At 38.6% G+C, this 24,527-nt stretch overlaps 1 protein-coding gene across 11 annotated transcripts in view; it reads right to left on the bottom strand.

The window, feature by feature from the left end:
• Positions 1-24,527, bottom strand: part of CHL1 (cell adhesion molecule L1 like) — a 223,156-nt gene that overhangs the window by 160,089 nt on the left and 38,540 nt on the right. For 8 of the 11 annotated variants that reach the window (XM_043442808.1, XM_043442804.1, XM_043442802.1 and 5 more), the window contains exon 2: positions 16,446-16,519. The exons of the other annotated variants lie outside the window; for them this stretch is intronic. The gene's annotated coding sequence lies outside the window, so the exon portion shown is untranslated. The remainder of the gene's footprint in view (positions 1-16,445; positions 16,520-24,527) is intronic. 11 annotated transcript variants of the gene reach the window in all.

The following is a 24,527-nucleotide window of genomic DNA, read 5'->3' as shown; positions in this document are numbered from 1 at the left end:
AAGGAAATGTCAAACCATTCCAGTATTCTTGCCTGGGAAATCCCAGAACAGAGGAGCCTGGCAGGCTACAGTCCATAGGGTTGCAAAGAATTGGACATAACTGAAGTGACTGAGCATGCACACACATATGTGTGTGTGTGTGCACATGCATGTATAAGTTAAAAAATAGGCTAAGGAAAATAAAACTTATGTCTTGCTTCTCAGCTTACACATGACGTCAGATATCTCATGTGTCTTCAAACTTCTAGTTTCTCTTGGTACTTAACAGTTTACTCTTACTTCCTGCAATTCCTATATCCTCCTACATGCACACAACACAAATCACACATACTTTTACTAAAAAGATGATTAAAATAAGTTTAAAGTTCTAAATTAAAATAAAGATTAAAATAAGTTTTAAATACAGTGTGGCACAGCTATAGTCTTTTTCTTTAAAAAGACTGTTAAAGAATGATGTGATAAAATTGCCCAAATGTTGGTAGTCCTAGAATATAGTAAAAGAAATAATGTATCTAGAATAAACAATGTGATTGTCACACTTTACTTTTCTCCCCCAAGGGACACTTGGAAATTTTTATATGGGTCTAGGTGCTTCAGTTTAAAATTGATCCATACTAACAGCTCATTCAGAAGTGAGCTCCCAAGATGGGAGGTGGGACAGACAGCAGCCCATGGAAAGAAGAGCTGAAGGACCTGGGGATGTTTTCCAATGAAAAAAGCTGACTCACGTGAGATATAAAACTTCTTTTCAAACATAAGAGGGTCATAGAAAAGGAATAAGACTTTGTTTTGGGGCGCCCAAAGAGCAGAACTGGAAGAAACAAAAGAAAATTCCTGGGAGAGATATTTGAGGCTTACACAAACAGTTCTAGGTTTGGAGTTACACAGACATGGGCCTAGAAGCCTCAGGAAGGAGCCCCCCATGTCAGAGGAGGTGAAGTAGGGGTCGGTGACCACTTACGGCAATGGTAATGCAAACGCCTTCAGGCCCAAAGGAATGGTTGAATTAAAGGACAGCTGAGGTCCTGCTGACTAAGAGAATCTATGACGCATGATTCAGAATTCCATGACTCAAAACAGCAGGACTGACTGCCCCATGAAACAATAGCCCCTCTTACTCTTACAGGCCTCTCAAAGCAGGAGGCATGTTGGTGCTGCCCCGACAGACAGCCACGTGGGAAGAACTGAACGTTTGCCGTTGATGCAGTTGGCCTTTAAAAGGGCACAGTGAGTCCTTCCAGGGCCTGCTCCCTCTTTTGAGAGCTACCCTCTCCCAGGCTCCATCATCTTCTCCCACGTGGTCCCACAGACATACAAACACATCCCCAGAACTTGCTGCCTCTGTCGGAACCACCCAGCCTGGAGTTCTCAAGAGTCCATCTTCCTCAAGGGGAGATACCAAATTAACAAAATAAGCAAATTCAATGTTTTTCAAGTCATTCAAGGGATAAGTTCATGATTTTTTTTCATATGCATGCATTACTTGCGCTTATTTTTTTTTTTTACTTGCGCTTATTTTTAACTGACTTTTCAACTGAAAGTATTTTAAGATAATATGCTCTCTCACTACTATAAAATGGGAGATAAGTACCACATTCCATAAAAAATAAATACACTGAAACCTCAAAAATTAAGTTCTAGACAGACATTTTAACCAGCTGAATCTTTGGATTTTGAAGTCTGGTCTCTTTATGAGAAACAGATAGTAGAAAGTTAAAATTTATAAACTCATACAAGCACAAATCTAGGTTTTTGTTTTTTTTTTTTTTTTTTACTTAATCTGAAGTACTGAAAGAGAATTAAAAAGGAAAAAATGTTTGATGTATATGTCTGTTATTTAATCTTAAATTACCTATGATTATTTTATACTCCATCAGTGGTACTCACGCCATAACCAATTAAAACTAATGTCCCTATGTTAGAGGAGAAATGAAGCCTTAACCCCTAAAGGAGCCCAGGTGGACAAAACTTTAAGGAATAATGAATTAGAGAATGCCAGGCACCATGGAAAACCCATGGAAATATCTTTAATCACCTACGTAGTAAGTCTCCCTTGAACTGTAGTTTCCATGGAAGGACAGCCACAGACCCAGGCAGGACTGTTCTTGCTTGTAATCCTTTTGCCTAGATTCCAGGTCTGGCAACACAAGGCTGTCCAGTCCAAATCGTTGACTCATTCAGTAATCCCCCAAATAACTGGGCAACCACTGTATGCCAACTGCTCTGCTAGGCACTGAGAATACAGCACTTGATAGATAAGATTCCTGCCCTCACCTCCAAATTTACATGGGGATTTTGTGGATGCAGGATAGCTACGACTCTAAGTCAGAGTTTATCCACCTCAGTGTGAATGACATTTGGGGCAAAATCACTCCTTTTTTATAGGAGGTTGTTCTGTGTGTTGCAGAATGTTTAGTGGCAGCCCCATTCTCTACCTCTGTCCCAAAGGTAACAACCAAAAATGTAAAAATGTTTCCAGATATTACTAGATGTCCCCTGAAGGACAAAATTACCCCTGGTTGAAAACCACTGCTCTAAGTCCTTAAAGCAAGAGCGCCCCCTTGTACAACTTCAGGGAACACCATTCACTTGTGTTCTATGTGAATTTCTTCCTTAAAGCTGTGTGACAAATGTACATCCCTCAAAAGGAGAAGCTCTGCTGCTTTACTGTGTAATGGTTGAAGTTACATGCTCAGGTGATATACATTGGGCTTCCCTGGTAGCTCGGATCGTAAAAAATCTGCCTTCAAGGCAGGAGACCTGGGTTCAATCCCTGGGTTGGGAAGACTTCCTGGAGAAAGAAACGGCTACCCACTCCAGTAGTCTTAACTGGAAAATCCTATGGACAGAGGAGCCATGAATTTAGAGATTTAATAAAAGAGCAGGATATAGAATACTTATAAAAGTTCTACTGTTTTTTTCAAACTGCATTCATGAATATTGCTTTTCTTTTCTCATTTCTTCTCTCTGTCTTGCACACACGTACACAAACTAAGGCATGGAACTCTCTTACTTTGTCTAACATGTGATTATTTCTAAGCAGAAGCCCAAAGAAAGTGAAGAAGCAAAAACATTAATTGATGAATGCTGCTGTAAATTCGAGGTAACTCGATGTGCTTTTGGAAACGAGAACAAAGATCCCAGACAATTTTTTTAAAGCTGAAAATGTGACATCAGACAAAAGAAGAAATACCCTCACTTCCCAGATATCTTCCTGTTAGGTATTTTAACAGACCAGTGCTTCTCAACCCTGCTTGTCAATAAAATCATGAGTAGAAGTTGAAAAGAGCAACCACCACAGCAAAAAACAGCTATCTGAGCTTCACGTACAAAGTTAGAATAGCTGCCCAGAGAGCCTTAGATCTAAAAAGTGCCACAGGTAATTATTATGGGCACTAAAAGGTGCAAACTACTGTTCTAGGTTGTCAGGAAATACTGGGGGAAAACAAGACAAGAACAACAGTCTGCAGCATACATAGGAATCATTTATCTCTGCATTTTCCAGATTTGAGATTTCAGCTACTAAGCTTCTTCCATCAAGGAATGACACTTGCCCAAAATAAATGAAAACCTTTAGCATTTACACTTTTTTCCAGAGAGTGCACACACACGCACACATGCCTGCCAGTTATCAAATACAAAGATGGCATAATGCCCATCTGTGCCTCTTCATGACCTAGAAGTTACTGAATTCTAGAGGTCATTTGAATGACCTCCCAAACGTAAATCAAAGTGGCATAAACTATAATCATTAAAAATGTCTAACAAGGTTTTTATAACCACACAAAACTCTAGGAAATATCTCCCATTGCCTTTGTATCATAGCAACTGGAAGTCTAGCCTTTTTAGTGGATACAGAACGACATCTCTTAAACGACACACAACTGACTAAGTCACAAATAATAGCTCAAAACATCCTTTTCCCAGAAAACAACTGCTTTTTGAGACTATAATTACAGTAGAAGCCAGTGAGAAGGTTAAGAATGAAAGGATCTATCTAAAAATAGCATTCTGAAAGAAAACACAAATTCAAGTACAATTTCATGGGACAGAAATGGGCTCTACGGGGCAGAGCAGCCAGAGACAGGGGGAGAAGAATGCTAGTGCAAAAGCATAAAGAAGGGCAGGAACAGTGGGAACACAAGTCTAGCTTCTCTCTGCGACTTACAAGGCCACACACAGTCTGGGGCCCACCTCTCAAGACTCTCTCCCCCCAGCCCCTTGTGTTCCAGCTGCAACAATCATTTTTAAGACCCTAGGGAAAAAGTCTAGCTCTTTCTCTGCTCAGACTTAAGAGCTATACTTCTCCCAAGCCTGAAGGTTTCATCCAGCTTTACCTCCTCAGAGAGGCCTCTTCTCTACTGGGGAGGGACCTTCAGAAGTTACCATGGCAGGTTGCTTTCCCTGGAAAGCTCACTCTGGTCTATGAATGAGCTATCTGAGATCAATGCATGTGGAAGAGACAGGAAGGAGGATGCTACGCCCAAAGGGAAAAGTTGAGCTGTGATATAGCTTAAAGGGAACCCTCAGCCCACCCTTCAGGGACTTGTGAAGTGGGCATGATCCTTAGAGCGGTCCTAGTTTGCAAAAGCATGCTGGGTCTTCACTCCTCTACATCAGAGAGTAGATGTCCCCCCCTGGAAAGGAGACATAACCTTCTGCAAAGGGGTACTCTCTTCATCTGAGGCAACTCTGACCCTGAGTACTGATTGCTGGAAGCACCCCAAGCAACAGGAGGTATAGAACTGGAAAAAGGTGCAAGTCGCTCATTTGTGTCCGACTCTTGGCGACCCCATGGACTATACAATCCAGAATAATGGACTCCAGGCCAGAATACTGGAGTGGGTAGCTTTTCCCTTCTCCAGGGGATTTTCCCAACCCAGGGATTGAACCAAGGTCTCCCACACTGCAGACAGATTCTTTTCCAGCTGGGCCACAAGGGAAGCCCAAGAATACTGGAGTCGGTAGCCTATCCCTTCTCCAGGGGATCTTCCCAACCTAGGAATCAAGCCAGGGTCTCCTGTATTACAGGAGGGTTCTTTACCAACTGAGCTATCAGGGAAGCCCAACGGGAGGCATACCTGGCTCCCAAAGGCTGATCTGGGTAGAGCATTATAGAATCTACCACCAAAATCATCTCACTGTTCCTCCATTTCCTCATTTGTAAAATGAAGATGACACTGACAATCTCAAAAGATGTCCAACATCTCCCATGACGACTAAGCTCAACGTTAAGTTCTCAATAAAAGCTGAATATGCACATTTACCGGCTCTATTCAGGAAAAAATGTGGATGCACTTTTGATTAGAGAGCATTTTTTCAAAATTCCCTCCTTTTTCCCTTTGTCCATTGACTCAACCAATATTACCTGAGTGTCTACTAGGTATTAGGGATTTTTCAATACCTGAGGAAAGAGGGTCGAATGTTCTTGTCCAAAGGGAATTTGCTTTTTAGTAACACATGCATGCTAAGTTGCTTCAGTTGTGTCCAACTCTTTGAGACTCCATGGACTGTAGCCCGCCAGGCTCCTCTGTCCATGGGATTTCCCAGGCAAGAATACTGCAGTGGGTTGCCATTTCCTCCTCCAGGGGATCTTCCCCACCCAGGATTGACCTTAGTCTCCTGCATTGGCAAGTGGGTTCTTTACCAGTAGCACCACCTGGTAAGATTTTAAGTAACAGGAAGAAGGAAAATAACCATGTAAATAAAAAGGTAATAGAACACTGTTAATAGTAACAAGAAATCTCAGATATGCAGATGATACTACTCTAATGGCAGAAAGCGAAGAGGAATTAAAGAGCTTCTTGATGAAGGTGGAAGAGGACAGCGAAGAATCTGGCTTAAAGCTCAACCTTAAAAAAACAAGATCACAGCATCCGGTCCCATCACTTCATAGCAAATAGAAGGGGTAAAAGTGGAAGCAGTGACAGATTTTCTCTTCTTGGGCTCCAAAAATCACTGCAGATGGTGACTGCAGCCATGAAAATGGAAGATGCTTGCTTTTTGGAAGGAAAGCTATGACAAACCAAGGCAGCATATGAAAAAGCAGAGACATTGCTTTGCTGACAAAAGTCTGTAGAGTCAAAGCTATGGTCTTTCCAGTAGTCATGTATGGATGCGAAAGTTGGACCATACAGAAGGCTGAGCACCGAAAAATTGATGCTTTCGAACTGTGGTGCTGGAGAAGACTCTTGAGAGTCCCTTGGACAGCAAGGAGATCCAACCAGTCCATCCTAAAGGAAATCAAGTGTGAATATTCATTTAAAGGACTGATGCTGAAGCTGGAACTCCAGTACTTTGGCCACCTGATGCAAACAGAGGAAAAGACCCTGATGTGGAAAAGACTGAAGGCAAAAGGAGAAGAGGGCGGCCAAGAATGAGATGGTTAGATAGTATCACCGACTCAACGGGCATGATCTTGGACAAGCTCCAGGAGTAAGTGAGGTACCAGAAGGCCTGCTGTGTGACCACGGGGTTACAGTCGGACACGACCGAGTGACTGAACTAAAACAAAGGAGGAATAAATGTTAACTGAAGATGAAGAAATGTGTTTAAGAAATTGTATTATTGGACTCATTAATGAGTCACATAAACCCAACTCAAACTAACTTAATTAAGGGAATTTATCAGCCTACAAACAAAAATATATATAAAAGGCAGAGGGGGCAGCAGCACCAAAAGCCTCTGAATTCTGAAACCATTAAAACCATCTCACTTCCTCATACTTCTGTCTTGCTTGTTTGCAGAATTATTCTCTGATACTAGCTCTGTTATTCTAGCTTGAGTACAATAAATCCCCAGTGAAGGATGCTGAATATCATCAGATTGGCACCACCTATCCCATCCTCTAAGACCATGGTTCTAAGGGAGGGTGACTGGGTCATAATCCAATATGTACACAGTCTTGTAGTCAAGGCAATAAAAGTAATGTTGTTAATCATTATCAAGGCTTTGCCATGTATAAAATACAATGCATTTATATAATTGTATCGAATAAAAAATAAATTCTGTAAGTACTATTATCTCCTTTTACTAAAGAAGATGGAGAACGCAATGGCAACCCACTCCAGTATTCTTGCCTGGAGAATCCCAGGGACGGGAGAGCCTGGTGGGCTGCCGTCTATGGGGTCGCACAGAGTCAGACACGACTGAAGCAACTTAGCAGCAGCAGCAGCACTAAAGAAAAAAAAACTAAGGCTCAAAGAGATTAAGTAACTTACAAAAGCACGCATTATTAGCAAGTACTGAAGGTCAAATTCAAACTCACTTCAATCAAATCTCCTAAGCACATGCTCATAACCACTAGATAATTAGGCCGTGCTAATGTTGGTTACTCTATAGTTATATCATAATAAATGTAATTATTTCACTACCTTAATTAATCCATGCTGATCAGTCTTCCATCCAACATGAAGGCGTGATAATTGGACATTCACAAATGAAAAGCATAACCATACCAAGGCCAATAAAATGGGAAATAGCACAAGAAAAAAACAGCAGAAGAAATCAACATGAAATATCATTTAATGTTATAATCATTGAGGCCAATCAGACAATGATTGGCCAATTTAACCATATCTAATTCATGTCAGGGTTTGCATGCTTCTATTAAGTTGGGAGGAGTCTGTACTACATTGGAAAATCAGGGAGGAATGTAAAATGTACATTAGTCTCAAAGCTAGGAGATATAAGATCAATCTAATTCTTATTCAGTAAATATGCATTTGACTTTTCTTAAAGACTTTTTTGACGTGGACCATTTTAAAGTCTTTATTTAATTTGTTGCAATATTGCTTCTGTTTTATGTTTTGTTTTTGTTTTTTTGACTCTGAGGCATGTGGGATCTTAGCTCTTTGACCAGGAATGGAACTCGCACCCCCTTTATTGGAAGGCAAATTCTTAACCACTGAACTGCCAGGAAAGTTCCTGCATTTGACTTTGAATGAGTCAACATCCCAGTTTTTTAACCCATAATTTAGGGACAATGGTCCCTGTCCTATTTACTATGTTTAATATGTATCCCTTAAGGGTTAAGATGAAATATACGTAAGCACTTAGAGTATTTATCACACAAAACATCAGAGTGAGTTTTTAAAATACCAAGTAGGAAAAATCATATATCTGAGTTTTCTTATACCTGTAGCACTAGAAGAAAGGTTAAATGTTTAATATAATAAAGTTGAAAGTAAACTGTTTAAAGCTAAAACAGGAGTACTTTAAGTGAAACATAAATGGAGTGAAGAAGATGCTCCAATCAAACCAAATATTTCTGTATTAATACTTAAATACAAAGATATAAAATTAAGTCATCCTCTAGATTTAGAAATGTTGTAGAATTTTGCTTAGACCAAAAGAATCTTATACGTATTCCTATGCATTTTATAAGAAATAAGAAAACACTATTCTGGAGGTATTTCTAGATGTTACGGCGGTTGAAAATTTTGGCCTGAAGCCTCGTTTTTTTTATCATTTGATTTTACAGTCCTAGAATTTCCATTTCCAACTCAGCTTGATATTTTTAGTTGGAAAACTAAATTCATTTTAAACAGAACTGTAAAAATGTGACAATTACAAAGGGAATGATTTGAGAAACCAACTGTAATGGGAAAGTAAATGTCCCACCAAAATATGTTAAAGGCTTTTTAGCAGAAGAAATACGTGCTATAAAATTTAATCTAAGATAATAGAAACTCCTAAAATGTGGCTTACAGAAATATAAGTAAAGTTGCTAAAAGGTGGAACTGTGCTTCTTTTCAAAATTTACTTCCCCAAAACAACACTTTCCCCAACCTGTCAGCATACAAACTTCCCATATCTGGCATGAAATTTCCAGCTTTAGATTTGCCTGAAAAGTCCTGGAAAGTTGCAGCAAGAAGGAAGCTTGCAATCTTAATCCAACACTCCCATTTTATAGAAGTATGAAGTTGAAACTCAAAGTAATGAAATGATATGTCTAAAATCATAGTACAAATCAATGCTAGAACCCAAGGTGAAGACCGTGATGATGATGATGACAGCAACCACTCACTGAGACAGTTCTGTAATGTAAAGATTATGATCAGAGGCCTGAGGGTCAGAGAGGTTGGCTAATTAGCCAAACCTATTCTCTTCATCCGGAGAAGGCAATGGCAACCCACTCCAGTACTCTTGCCTGGAAAATCCCATGGACGGAGGAGCCTGGGAGGCTGCAGTCCATGGGGTCGTGAAGAGTCAGACAGGACTGAGCGACTTCACTTTCCCTTTCCACTTTCATGCACTGGAGAAGGAAATGGCAACCCACTCCAGTGTTCTTGCCTGGAGAATCCCAGGGACAGGGGAGCCTGGTGGGCTGCCGTCTGTGGGGTCGCACAGAGTCGGACATGACTGAAGCGATTTAGCAGCATTCTCTTCATCAGTTTACTATCCACTGCACCATTCTCTGCCCTGTGCATGCGTACTAAGCCACTTCAGTCATGTTCAACTCTCTGCAACCTGTAGCCCACAAGACTCCTCTGTCCATGGAATTCTATAGGCAGGAATACTGGAGTGGGTTGGTTATCTGCCTTATACCTGGACTCATTTTCCACCACAACTTCCCTTCCAAGAAAAATAAATCCATGGTGATAAAATTCTCTAATCAAATGGATCCTTCTTATTTCGCTCTTGCCCAGTTTATTTTCTACCTCTGATCAGGCCTCAGTTTCTCAGAGAGGCTTTCTCTGACCTCCCATAGGTCAAATCCCCATTTAACTCTCTTAACTAGCATTTATCAGAGGGGCAATTTCATAGTTGTTTGCATGATAATCAAATGAATATGCGTCTACCATAATAGAGATAAGATTTATGAGGGTAAAAACTGCCTGTTTGTTTTCTGGTGTATCTTCAGCCAAGTGTCTCCTAATAGTTAAACAAAAATAACTGTTGAATGAATTAATTTTTTTAAAAATGTCTGTTTCCTACAAATGAATGAAGAATACTATATTAGACAAATGTAAAGTGATTTATAAGATTCATTTTCTTTTACTGTCATCTTACACGTGGCACAAGTTTAAAATATTATAAAATATGTATAATATGATGACAGGAGAATATGCTATATAGAGATATTGTACACAGTTAAGGAATGTGTTCCTATATTCACAATGTGGAATGAAATACCAAAATCACATAACAGCTGATTAACTGGTTAACAAGAAGTTAACAATTAGCATGGACTGAAATCCTTGATCAAACCCAAGGTCAGTATAAAATAGTCACTCAAATATAAAATATAACATACCTGCTGTTTGTAGTTTTTTAGGAAAACACTAAAATAGGCATGGAAGGATCACAAATATAAGGAAGCACTTCCTATAGTCTGTTTGCAAGAAAGTTACTCAAGACAACAGTGCCAGCTACTCACTATCTCAAAAGCAGACCTCAATCATACTATTAAAAATATTCATTTTCAGTTCTCTAATAGTGAATGCTGCCCTTAAGAAAAGAAGATTATACTGTACAGGGTTCTTAGAGAGCTTCAATGCATTTCTCCTTTTCACTCCTTTTCTTGCTGTTTTTTGGGCAGGGAATGTTGTGGTATCTATGGAGGCTCCAATCTTTGCTCTCTGTGCACAAGGCTTCCTTCAGCGGCAGGATCATTTATGACGGGCTATATTAGCCTGTGATAAGAGGCTTTGATTTACTTCCTAATTCCCTGCTTCATCACCAGGCTCTCAGAAGTGCCTGCTCCATCGCCCTCCCCAGTTCAGTTAGCGATAGCAGTGATGTATTTCATTGGTTTGCCTCCTCTCCAAGGAAGGCCTGAAATACTTTCACACATGTGCAGTTCAATATAATCTGCTGTTTAGGGGAGATGCCTATGATTTGTGTCAATGTTATACATGGTATTTTTCCCCAACAAGGACTGCCTTAGGGCAAAAATGGCATTTTGTTGAGGGAAGACAATTTTATCTATTCATTGGATTCTATTCTGAATCATTTGTTTGCTTGTGCTACTTATGTTCGCAGACATTTTATTCATTCACTATGTTGTGTTGCCACTTGAAAAGCCTTTTTAAATGACAATAAAAGATCCATAGTGTCTATTTATTAATTTAAAAGATCACCTATGTTTTGGTGGGTTTCAGTGTCTCTTTGTCTTTAATATTTTTACGGACATTTTGCTTTGGTCTTTCCTCTGCAAAGCAATAGAAACTTTTTTCCCACTGAAAAGAGACTCTGTCTTCTGAAAGTGCAAAAACAGAGAAAATAAGTAAATGATTAGAAAATGGCTTAGAAGACTAAACCCAATCCTGTTAAAATCTTACAAGCCAGCAGACTAGCAGTAACAACAAAACCTGCAAAATGATCACAAACCTTGGCCTTAAAAGAAAATTCTTCACTTGATGCTCATTCTACAATTTTTTGATTTTGAGATGCCATTTCTCTAGTGACTTAGAATCTACCTATAGCACTTTAACAATATATTTGTATACCTGTTTCCCTCTGGAGCCCTCACTGAGTTTTCATGCCTTAGGGATCGCATTCTGAGAACACAATGGCACCCCACTCCAGTACTCTTGCCTGGAAAATCCCATGGACGGAGGAGCCGGGTGGGCTGCAGTCCATGGGGTCTCGAAGAGTCAGACACAACTGAGCAACTTCACTTTCACTTTTCACTTTCATGCATTGGAGAAGGAAATGGCAACCCACTCCAGTGTTCTTGCCTGGAGAATCCCAGGGCCGGCAGAGCCTGGTGGGCTCCCGTCTATGGGGCCGCACAGAGTCGGACACGGCTGAAGCGACTTAGCAGCAGCAGCAGAGATCACATTTATTTGTGTGCGTGATTTGAATAAAAGCAACTTCAATAAGACTCCCATTGAAACAAACATATTTTTGGCACCTCGATACCAAAATTATGTATGCAAACTGGAGGCGATCCAAAGAACAGCCACAAGAATGATGAAGGGAATGGAGTGCTTGGCTAAGGAAGAAATGCAGGGCTTCTGAATGTCTCAAGAGAACATAAACAACAATAAAGGAACAGAACAGTCCATAAATATTGAAAAGGTGTAAACATCAAATAGGGATAGGAATGATTAATTCTGGGACAAGAGCATGGAGCTAGTTTTGGTGTTCTTATATCATGGGAAGGAAAAAAGAAAAAGGACACTGCTTAATATCATCCTTTTAAAATATGCAATGTTCATTCCTTATGCAAAATATTTTAGCATCCAATGGAATCTTACCATCTCAGAATAACTCCATTTTAAAAGATGCTGAAAAATTAGCCTTTTATTCAAAATAGAGGAACTTCTTTCTCAGGATATCAGTTTTACTCAGTTTCAACTTCAAATCTTTTGCGGAGAGAATTTCATTTTGGGTAAGACTCATTCAACAATTCTTCATACTTTTATTTCAGAATGGTCCTGAAGTGAATTAGACATAGGCAATGCCAACAAGACCTGGGTCTCTTAGCCAGGTGGGGATGTTAGAGAAAGGAGAGTTAAGGGAACATTAGAATTCATGAGAAATCAAGTTTTAGTGAGACTAGAAACTACCAGCAAGATTGCCTATATTAGGGATGCCAAAAAGCAATCTGAGAATTTAAATTTAGCCCAGAAGGTGTCCAAGGAGTGAACTATCAGGAGAACTTTTCCTCCCACTGTTCTTCCTTTCCTTTGTCCCCATGCCCCATCTTTATAAAGCATCTAGTGTGTGCTACGTTCTATGCTCAGTGGTAACAAAGCAAACATATTTCTGTACTGTACTCTGCCCTCAAAGACCTATTACTGGGACAAATGTGTAAACAAATCATTGAAACTGAGTGTAAGGCCTAAAACAGAATAAGACAGATGCAGGATCAGCCAAACAAGTTGCATCTGTGCAGTGTATTCACCAGAGGTCTCCAGAGAAACAGAACCAGTAGCATATCTACAGGAACAAAGAGAGAGGTACAATTAGAATTGTCTCACAGGATTAAGGATGAGAAATCCCATGACCTGTTCTCTGCAAACTGAAGAACCAGCAATGCTGGTGGAATAATTCAATATGATTTCAAAGGCCCCTGCTTCCTTGGTGGCTCAGACGGTAAAGCGTCTGCCTGCAAGGCAGGAGACCAGGGTTTGATCCCTGGGCCAGGAAGATCCCCTGGAGAAGGAAATGGCAATCCACTCCAGTACTCTTGCCTGGAAAATTCCACAGAAGGAGGAGCCTGATGGGCTCCTCCTATAGTCCATGGGGTCGCAATGAGTCAGAAATGACTGAGTGACTTCACTTTTTTTCTTTTCAAAGGCCCAAGAACCAAGAATGCTGATGCCCAAGGGCAGAAGGTGGGTGTCTCAGCTCGAACAGAGAACAAGTCCACCCTCCTCTGTCTTTCGTTTATTCAAGCCCTCAGTGAACTGGATGATACCCACTCAAGTTGGTGAGAGAAGTCTTCTTTATTCAGCCTACTAACACAAACGCTAATCTCCTCTGGAAATACCCTCAGAGACAAACCTAGAAACAATGTTTCATCAGCTATCTGCGCATCCCTTAGCCTGGTCAAACCTACATTTAAAATTAACCACCACATGGAGTATATGCATCACAATGCACTGAGAATATTTCAGAAAGGACAGTTATATCTTGTCCTCCACAGAGTATTGGGAGTCAAGCCCTGACATAACTGAGCATGTGAAGTGCTTTCTGACAGTAGACATGGATTTCACTGGAACATAACCTATACCTTCATGACAGCTTCACAGACCAACAAGCGAGGGTGGCTATAATCTTCTCTTAGGTAGTAACAGCATGATACTAAGATGCAAAGGAATATACTACCCTGTCTTACCTCCTCTCAGGACATGCAGCCTAGAGTCTGATTAAAAAAAAAAAAATCACTCAAATCCATAAATCAGTAGGAGGAGCCGTGTGTAGAGATAAGCACCAGCAACCAGTCTCAGCACATGACCCAATGTGTCACATCATTTTATCAGAGCACACATTTTACTATGATCTTCCACAAAAATACAGACTCTATCAGTCAACTACTTAATCCTTCTGTGAAGATATATAGATAGTATCATCTCTGGATAAATTATACATAGGATTGGCAATGATTGAAACATATAAATAAAATTATGTTAATATGCTATGCACAAACTCAAGCTCAAATTTCTTTTTTTACACTTAAAACGTGTGGACTATGCTGTGAACAAGTTCAGACACATTTGAGTGTTGAAAATATAATGGTAAAATTAGTATTCATATATTATAGTCTATCAGTGCTTTGGGGATTACTTCACCCCATATTTTTAATTCTTGGGAGATTGTGAGGGGCTCTCTAAATCAAAGATTCTCAAAAGAAAATTAACACTAAAGTATGTTTGCATATGTTTGTACATGTTTGTGTCTGTGTGTATCCTTAGGGACTATGATTCCCTAAGCACTTCCTGGAAGCTGCACAGTTAAATTTCTCAAGCACTAAAACAGATGGACAGCAAGGGAACTTATTTTGTAGAATTAAATAATGATTTGATTGATCATCGAGAGGAACACAAGAAAACAAACATAACAATAAAATTAAGTTAAGAATGTATGTCATGAGTGAGCAGTTGTTTTGTAAGTTGCCATCCTTTTCCATGATGTCAAAAGACACAATTATTAATATATCATCATGACACAACCATAGTTAAGGTTCCTCATGGCAGCATGCTAACATCTTTTTTTTTTTAATTTAATACACTAGACATTGTATTTCATCCTTTAATTTCTGAAAAGATTTATTTAATACACTAGACATTGTATTTCATCCTTTAATTTCAGAAAAGATTTACCTAGGTTTCTTAGGATCTAGAAATTCATTAGGATAAAATCATGAAAGTGTTTTGACATAATAAATGTACTCCTAATAACCATCACCATCAAAGGATTTGATTATTCATCAGATTTCAAGAAGAGTTTTTTCTAGGAATATATCTCAAATGCTTTTTAATCTTTTAATAGACCAGTAGATTCACTGGAGTTAGAAAGACTGCCCAGAGTTCCAAAAGAAGGATCTAAACACTACAGCAGAGGGGTAAAATCACTCACCTGAATGAGACAGAGGGCACAGGTTATTCAAAACACACACACAGTCTTCTCATAGACCTCTTCTTAGAAAAGCCCTACATTCATTTAGAAGGCCCCTCCTGGTTACCAGGAAGTAGGTAAGGAGCAATGACTCAAAAACTCAAGAAGTCCCATCTCTTTCCACACTGCCTTCCTTATAGTTACTAAGGTCCCCACATACAACCAGTATGTAGAAAGATTTTGCATGCACCCAAAAATAATTCTACAAGAGTGCATATTCTCTTGGTTACAAAATGTGCTCTTGAAAAAGTAAAAAGAGTATTATTCTTTATACCATTTTTTCCTCATACAACAAACTAGTGAATACAACAACAATAAAAAAGGAGCAGACTCACAGATACAGAGAACTAGTGGTTACCTGTGGGGAGAAAATAGGGGCAGAGGCAATAAAGGAATACAGGATTAAGATGAACAAATTATTAGGTATAAAATAAGCGAAAAGGCTATATTATAAAACACGGGGAATATAGTAAGTACTTCATAATAACTATAAATGTAGTATAACCTGTATAACCTTTAAAAAGTGGGAATCACTATAACTACAATAATATATAATATAATCACTATATTTATATAATACTATATATCAACTATGGAAAAGGCAATGGCAACCCACTCCAGTACTCTTGCCTGGAAAATCCCATGGGCGGAGGAGCCTGGTAGGCTTCAGTCCATGAGATCGCCAAGAGTCGGACAACTGAGTGACTTTACTTTCACTTTTCACTTTCATGCATTGGAGAAGGAAATGGCAACCCACTCCAGTGTTCTTGCCTGGAGAATCCCATGGACGGGGCAGCCTGGTGGGCTGCCGTCTATGGGGTCACACAGAGTCGGACACGACTGAAGCGACTTAGCAGCAGCAGCAGCAGCAGTATATATCAACTATACTTCAATAAAAAATACTATTTTTTCCTCAAATCACTTTGTCTTTAAAAACTTATAATGATAGTAAGGGTTAACATTAACTGAATAATATATGGACTCAACACACTGCTAATATGCATTACCAAAATAATCTGATTTAACCCACACCTACAGGAAATTACAACTATTATTCTAATTTTATGAACTAGGAAATGGAAGTTTAAAAGGGCTAAGTAACTTCTCCATAACCAGATCTGTGTGTATCTGGCCCTTAAAAGAAGACTTTTTCTCTCTCTTCCAAACCCTTTGAAATTTGTTACAATTCAGCCTGGTACTGCACAAAGAGTTTGAACAAGCTCCAAAGGAGGACTCAGGTCAGATTCCACACTGATCCAAATCCAAGGGACAGTTACTAAAGCTGAAAGCCCTTCAGATCATGAAGGGGTAAGCTCTGTGTGACCGATGCTTTGAAAATGCATAAGGCACCTGATTAAAGACAATATTCTTACCAGTAAATTAAGTTCCCTTCAGTTCCACTATGATATCTGTGGTATTAACACAGGGTCATTGTAGTTTACAGCACCTAGAGATAGATTAGAAAGTTGTAATTTTAGAGATAATCCCCATCTAAGAAAGCATTTTAAACTAATTTTTTACCTTTTCCATGTTTAAGAAGGTGATTTATTTTTTCTTCCTCACTAACCCTTGAAAAAATTCCCAGATACCGAAACAACAGCATTGCTCTGTTGCTGAGGATAAAATACAGCCTCCAGATTTCTATCTACGAATAAATGAAACAGAGATGGAAAAAACAGCCACAAAATTACTCTTCTTATTGATAGAATTATTGATGTGTCTTCGTTCACAAACTCAAGTATTTTGCAACAGACCACAATTTGCGCGAATTTCTTCTTGGCAGTCCTCCATGGACTGTTTTTCACAATAGCCACTTGCTTTTGTCTGAGGCTGTGACCCATCTATCAATATAAAACTGTAAAGACTGAAACGATGAGCGCTCTATCAGGAAGCACTCTCCGAGATCAGAACTCTATGAATTAGAGTTAACATAAACCTTCCGTTCAAGAAGCCATCTCTCACCCAGGTGTGTTCCCAGCAAGCCTCCCATCTTTTAAAAAACCAACATGTGAAATGAAGGAGCTGTTTCAACCAGTTCACACTCTTTTTATTGTTAACTCCCGAATGATTTGTGGATTGGCTCCCAACCTCTAAAACATTATTTATAAGCTTTTTCCAAATGCCTTCCCAAGAGTACATCTTTGAAAAACTAAGATTTTTCTGCTGAACATAAGGACGGTCAAAATGAGTCAAAGATTTTTATCATACCAGTTGTCTTAACTTAATGAGCATCATTCTAAAGAGCTAAATTCCATTTAGTAATTTTAACTCATTACAGTGGAAACTACTAATTAAAGAGTTTATAGAACTACAGTATCTTTGGCCCTCAGAAGAAAGATGGCTAAAATATCCAAGCAATACACTTCGTTTCTGTGCATTATTTGACGATCTTTTTGGCCTTATTCCAAAAGCTGTTGCCAAAATGCTATAAGCAGATTGCAATGCCTCCGGAGAAAAACTGACACCAATACACTGAAAAGAAAAATTCCACCCTGGCAGGAATGAGAATAGTCTTCACTGCTTTCCAATTGACCAAGTGACATACTGCACAGACTGTGCCCTGTATACTTTTGTTTGGTGGCCTCATTTTAGTTCCTTGTGGCCGACTTCTTACACTGTTACTGTTATAATTTTCATTATAACAAAAAGAACTATTTATGCATGGCTCACAAAGCCCAAAACAACATTTAACATGGCCCCTAACCAGTGGGTTCATAGTACACATAGCTCGAGTATAACTGTATTTATAGAGATCTACAGGCTAATAGAAACTTTTCCCCTAAATACAGGAATATAAAAACAGGCCATTATTTGTTGTATCCAGCGTCCTCTGTGTTTCCATAGTCACCTAGTGGGGAAAAGAAAAAATGAAATGTTTTCACGTGTGGATTCCAAATGAGATTTGCTGACTGTCCTACCTCATTTACTGAGACTAAAGTTAAATGATATCCTTTATACACGCCAGTGATAAATTGGATATATTCTACAGCCAGGATTCCACATTAAGTCGGTTTAAGACATCTCTTCAAAATCCACCCATCTCATACAGCTTTGTAGGTAGCTCTTCCCAATGGGACTCGCCTTTTTATCTCCATGAGTCACACCCAAGACAACAGGGCTCAGTGACCATGCTGAAGTTATCCACACTTTCACTTAGCGATTTCAAGAGTGTCTTGGCATGAGGCATGAAGACTGCAGCTACTGATCAAACTGATTTGTATGCTCACAGTAGCAGCATATGCCTGCTGAGTTCTCATCTGCTTCTTTCAACTTTGGTTGAGAAGGCACTCACATTAATCATGGATTTAAGTTCTGCGCTGCTAATCCAATCACTGTGCGTGAGTGTGTATGTGTGTCTGTTTGGTACTGGTGTTTATAAAGGGTTATTTCTGTGTTATTAGGTCTCCTTTCATTCCTTCATGTTGTGGGTGTATGATCTCCAAAAAGGCATACAAAGACAATTCTTTAGAATGCAACAATATTAGAACATATATATGTGTGTGTGTGTGTGTGTGTGTGTATATATATATATAATTCATAATAAATACATATATTAAGGCATATATGCTGATAATAAAATACAAGCATATATGCTATTTTTATCTCATTGTATCTAATTCTTTTAAATTTGTCTGATTTTTTGTTTTCTTATGGTAAATATTAGCACACCATGAATCTGTACAAATTTGGGATATACATAGGTGGGAGGTATAGGCTTAAATATTATTTTATAAGGGTATGCACATACATGGGCTTCCCAGGTGGTTCAGTGGTAAAGAATCAGCCTGCCCATACAGGAGACACAGGGGACATGGGTTCAATTCCTGGGTCAGGAAGATCCCCTGGCAGAGGAAAATGGCAATCCATTCCAGTATTCTTGCCTGGGAAATGCCATGGAAAGAGGAGCCAAGTGGACTACAGTCCCTGGAGTCACAAAGAGTTGGACATGATTGAGTGACTGAGCATATAGGCATGCACATACACACACATACTACACTGTGCAGCCTAAGGTGTCTTTCTCATCCTACTTTTATTATATTTAGCAGGATATATAATCTTTTGAATTGGTTTGTTTAAGGCCTTTATCCTTCCTCCTATCACCAGTGATACAGATATTAGTATCTTCTTTTCCACACTTAGAGGTAAGTTGATTGTTTATTTTTCAAAATCCCTGTTTTTCTACTTATGAGATATGAATAGCCACACCTACCAAACGTCATAGGAGGAATGAGGAATACTGAAAGGGAATCTGAAGAATTTAGAAGCATATTAAAGCAATACAGGCATTTGAGCCCTTCTTGGTTGTTCGCTTTTACTTAAAAAAAAAAAGGGAGGGATGACAAAGAAACTATAGTGTAGGCAAATCAAACTAGTCAAACTCTACTCATTTGTGGAAAAAATAACAAAGAATACTGGAGGGAGAAACAGAACTTTCTCAAAGTAAGAGGCACTTAAAAAAGTGGATCAGGGTCCACCTGGGAACAGCAAACCCATGACAAGTGTAAAACAGGAGCTCTGAGTCAGCTGAACTCAGGTTTACATGCCTTCCTGATATGAACACTTTGCTGCCCTGAGGTTATTTAGATTATGAAAATAGTATTTTTCACACAACATGGCCTTTACAAGCAAACCTATGACTTCATAGGCACTCAGCAAAAGAAACAGTGATTTCTTCCAATGCTGGAGGAAAAAAATTACTTAATAATACGCAATGCTTCTACATGACACCATCCTAGGTTATTTTTAAGGTGAATTCTCCATACCCACTGAATTTACAACAAATTATATGTAAATTTCAAGCCGCATTTTAGATAAAATGAACCAGATCAATGGCTATCCTAAATATTTCTGATAGCTTCTATTCTATATTTAATACAGTGAATCTTGAGTTCCAAAATGGCAAATCTTGATTGTTGCTGTAATCCCAGTACCACTGACTGGCAATGAAATGAAGCTTAAAACATAAATTTTGGAAGAATTAGTGATTGAATGTATAAAAGTTACATGTATCAAAAATTAGTGTTACTTCAGTTCTTTAACCAGACAGTCCTAGGTATAAATGTCACTCTGATAGAACAGGGAGCACACTAACCAGTGTATCTGACAAAAGGGACACAGGAGCATAAGGAAAAAGAGCCAGAGGAGCTAAAAGTAAAGTGACTATGAAAAAAGAAAGTAAGGTGAACGTGTGCACGTACTGTGTGATCTCAGGCTAGTCACAGAAACTTTCAGAACTCCAATTGTCCCAATAAGGGATAAAGGTATCCACCTTGCAGAAAGTGTTGAGGGATATGACTGACATGTACAAAACACTTAGCCCAGGGATGGGACCTGGAAAATGTTCAGTGACCAGAGGGGCAGCTTAGATCTCCATCATCACCAGGAGAGAGGCAAAGGAACCGGGAAGGACACCTGATCAGTGTCCCGAATTCAAACTCAGTCAACAGGTGGAAACCACACGTTATCTTAAGAGGCAGCATAGGAACCTTGACAACTGTTGTATAAGCGACCTGTGTGGGCAGGTACATACATTATTCTCATGAGACAGAAGAAGACTTCTTTACAATGTGTGTGTGTGTGTGTGTGTGTGTGTGTGTGTGTGTGTTTTCACAAGTTTATGAGTTCCTCAAGGCCAAGACACTTTTTTTTATTAATTTTTGCTTCCCTAATACTCAAGTGCAGTGGCTGTCAAATTATCAAAAACTGGTTGCTTATTAAATATACACTGAATGAAAAGACATATTCTATGCATGTGTGTGGGAGGGGCAGTATATGCATTTGGAACTGTCGTTGATGTTCCTTTTCCTTTTAAAATGTACCTAATTTCAATCTTTAACCACTGGAGAATTTCTAGTGACTTAAAAAATAGACTTAGAGCACTTCAGTGTTTAGTCAATATTTGGGTCCATATTCTTAAGACACTAGGATTGAAAATACGTCTTTCTGTCATCAATCTTTCTGTCATCAATTGACATTTACTTTGCATGAATAAATAAGCTCTTGATTCAAATCATGGAGTTCTATACCCTCAAAAATCTGTGCCCAGATGCTTGGTTCAATTTTGTTTAATTGCATCTTTTTAAAAGGAAGTGATATACCTCTATATAGAAAACCCTAAAGACTCTACCAGAAAATTACTAGAGCTAATCAATGAATATAGTAAAGTTGCAGGATATAAAATTAACACAAAGAAATCGCTTGCATTCCTATATACTAACAATGAAAAAACAGAAAGAGAAATTAAGGAAACAATATCATTCACCATTGCAACAAAAAGAATAAAATACTTAGGAGTATATCTACCTAAAGACACAAAGGACCTATACATAGAAAACTATAAAACACTGATGAAAGAAATCAAAGAGGACACAAACAGATGGAGAAACATACCGTGTTCATGGATTGGAAGAATCAATATTGTCAAAATGGCTATTCTACCCAAAGCAGTCTATAGATTCAATGCAATCCCTATCAAGCTACCAACGGTATTTTTCACAGAACTAGACCAAAGAATTTCACAATTTGTATGGAAATACAAAAAACCTCGAATAGCCAAAATAATCTTGAGAAAGAAGAATGGAACTGGAGGAATCAACCTGCCTGACTTCAGACTCTATTACAAAGCCACAGTCATCAAGACAGTATGGTACTGGCACAAAGACAGAAATATAGATCAATGGAACAGAATAGAAAGCCCAGAGATAAATCCACGAACCTATGGACACCTTATCTTTGACAAAGGAGGCAAGGATATACAATGGAAAAAAGACAACCTCTTTAACAAGTGGTGCTGGGAAAACTGGTCAACCACTTGTAAAAGAATGAAACTAGAACACTTTCTAACACCATACACAAAAATAAACTCAAAATGGATTAAAGATCTAAATGTAAGACCAGAAACTATAAAACTCCTAGAGGAGAACATAGGCAAAACACTCTCCGACATAAATCACAGCAAGATCCTCTATGACCCACCTCCCAGAATATTGGAAATAAAAGCAAAACTAAACAAATGGGACCTAATGAAACTTAAAAGCTTTTGCACTACAAAGGAAACTATAAGTAAGGTGAAAAGACAGCCCTCAGATTGGGAGAAAATAATAGCAAATGAAGAAACAGACAAAGGATTAATCTCAAAAATATATAAGCAACTCCTGAAGCTCAATTCCAGAAAAATAAATGACCCAATCAAAAAATGGGCCAAAGAACTAAACAGACATTTCTCCAAAGAAGACATACAGATGGCTAACAAACACATGAAAAGATGCTCAACATCACTCATTATTAGAGAAATGCAAATCAAAACCACAATGAGGTACCATTACACGCCAGTCAGGATGGCTGCTATCCAAAAGTCTACAAGCAATAAATGCTGGAGAGGGTGTGGAGAAAAGGGAACCCTCTTACACTGTTGGTGGGAATGCAAACTAGTACAGCCGCTATGGAGAACAGTGTGGAGATTTCTTAAAAAACTAGAAATAGAACTGCCATATGACCCAGCAATCCCACTTCTGGGCATACACACTGAGGAAACCAGATCTGAAAGAGACACGTGCACCCCAATGTTCATCGCAGCACTGTTTATAATAGCCAGGACATGGAAGCAACCTAGATGCCCATCAGCAGAAGAATGGATAAGAAAGCTATGGTACATATACACAATGAAATATTACTCAGCCATTAAAAAGAATTCATTTGAATCAGTTCTAATGAGATGGATGAAACTGGAGCCCATTATACAGAGTGAAGTAAGCCAGAAAGATAAAGAACATTACAGCATACTAACACATATATATGGAATTTAGAAAGATGGTAACGATAACCCTATATGCAAAACAGAAAAAGAGACACAGAATACAGAACAGACTTTTGAACTTTGTGGGAGAAAATGTGAGGGTGGGATATTTCAAAAGAAACAGCATGTATACTATCTATGGTGAAACAGGTCATCAGCCCAGGTGGGATGCATGAGACAAGTGCTCGGGGCCTGGTGCACTGGGAAAGACCCAGAGGAATCGGGTGGAGAGGGAGGTGGGAGGGGGGATCGGGATTGGGAATACATGTAAATCCATGGCTGATTCATATCAATGTATGACAAAACCCACTGGAAAAAAAAAATAATAATAATAAAAAAAATAAATAAATAAAAAAATTAAAAAAAAAAAAAGGAAGTGATATAATACTCTCTAGGAAATAGACAGTAGTTGGTGGTACAGTAAAAATGAACACCCAAGGGAAATTCTTCAATATGCATAATAAAATGAAAACAAAAGCAAACAGTAAATGTACGCTTTTAGAAGTTCTTTACAAGCAAAACCTCACACAAGCAATATAGAAATGGTGAATTTCTTCCTACAAACATTTCTTAAAGAATACTCGAAAAGAAGAGTTCCTATTCTTGACCACTAGCTTTAGTATTTGTTTACTAAAAACAATTGTTGACCTCCTACTAAGGGTCATATGTGAATTTTTTCTAACATCAGTTGACAACATATTTTGTGCTGGATGTTGTGATAAGCAGTTTATGTATTATCTCATGAAACAGAGTGCCCTCTAAGTTAGGTACCATTGACCATAATTTTATAGATGATGAAACAAATTTATATAGGTTAGTCTGTACAAAGGCACAATGAGAATGAGTGGCAGAGTCAAGATGTGCAACCAGTCTTTCTCCAAGGCCTACTTTCTCCAGTAGCCTACTTTTCCTTCTATACCATTCACATCAAGTGCCATGAGTTTGATAGAAAGACTCCATAGTAATTATACATCTATGTTCTGCCACATTTTGAGATATACATTCAACTGTCTTAAAGAGGTTAATAGCATAATACGATGAAATCAGCAAAGAATATTCCAGGGCTACCTAATAAATATTATTCCTAGCTCTGTTACTAGCATTGCTTATAAATAGAAAGTTTCCTAACCATTTTGGGACTCAGTATCTTCATCTACAACATGACAGTGTCAACAGTGATTGTGAGATTCTTTTTGCTTAAAAAGTCAATGATTACAGGAAAAAATTTCTCCAATAATGGAGCTGAATGAGGTACACAGAAGGATAATTAAAACATTGAAGAGGCTGAGATCATGAGACTCATAAAGAGGAAAACTAAAAAGTCTTTTGCAGGTAAAGATGAATACACAGAAAATATAGATTAAAATACATAAAACCTTGAGAATCCAGGAAAGTCAACATAATATCTTTTCTACAATCTTAAGATTATTAAAACTTGCAAGAGAGACCATCCCTCACAAATGAGTTGGGAAGCAATTCATACACAGTAGAATTCTACTACTACAACAGGTCATGTATGTTAAAGAAACAGTTTCCAAAAAGGTCAAGACATATTTTGGGCAAGTGCACTCATAGTTTATTCACAGAAAGGAGGGTTTATATCTCACTATTTGAGAACATCATGGAGAACCAATAAACCCTCTCAAGAACCCCTTGTGGA

The sequence above is a fragment of the Cervus canadensis genome, chromosome 22 (assembly GCF_019320065.1).
Source record: "Cervus canadensis isolate Bull #8, Minnesota chromosome 22, ASM1932006v1, whole genome shotgun sequence".
Classification (NCBI taxonomy): domain Eukaryota; kingdom Metazoa; phylum Chordata; class Mammalia; order Artiodactyla; family Cervidae; genus Cervus; species Cervus canadensis.
Note: the sequence above shows the minus strand (reverse complement) of the source record. Positions and strands in the feature narration are given on the sequence as shown.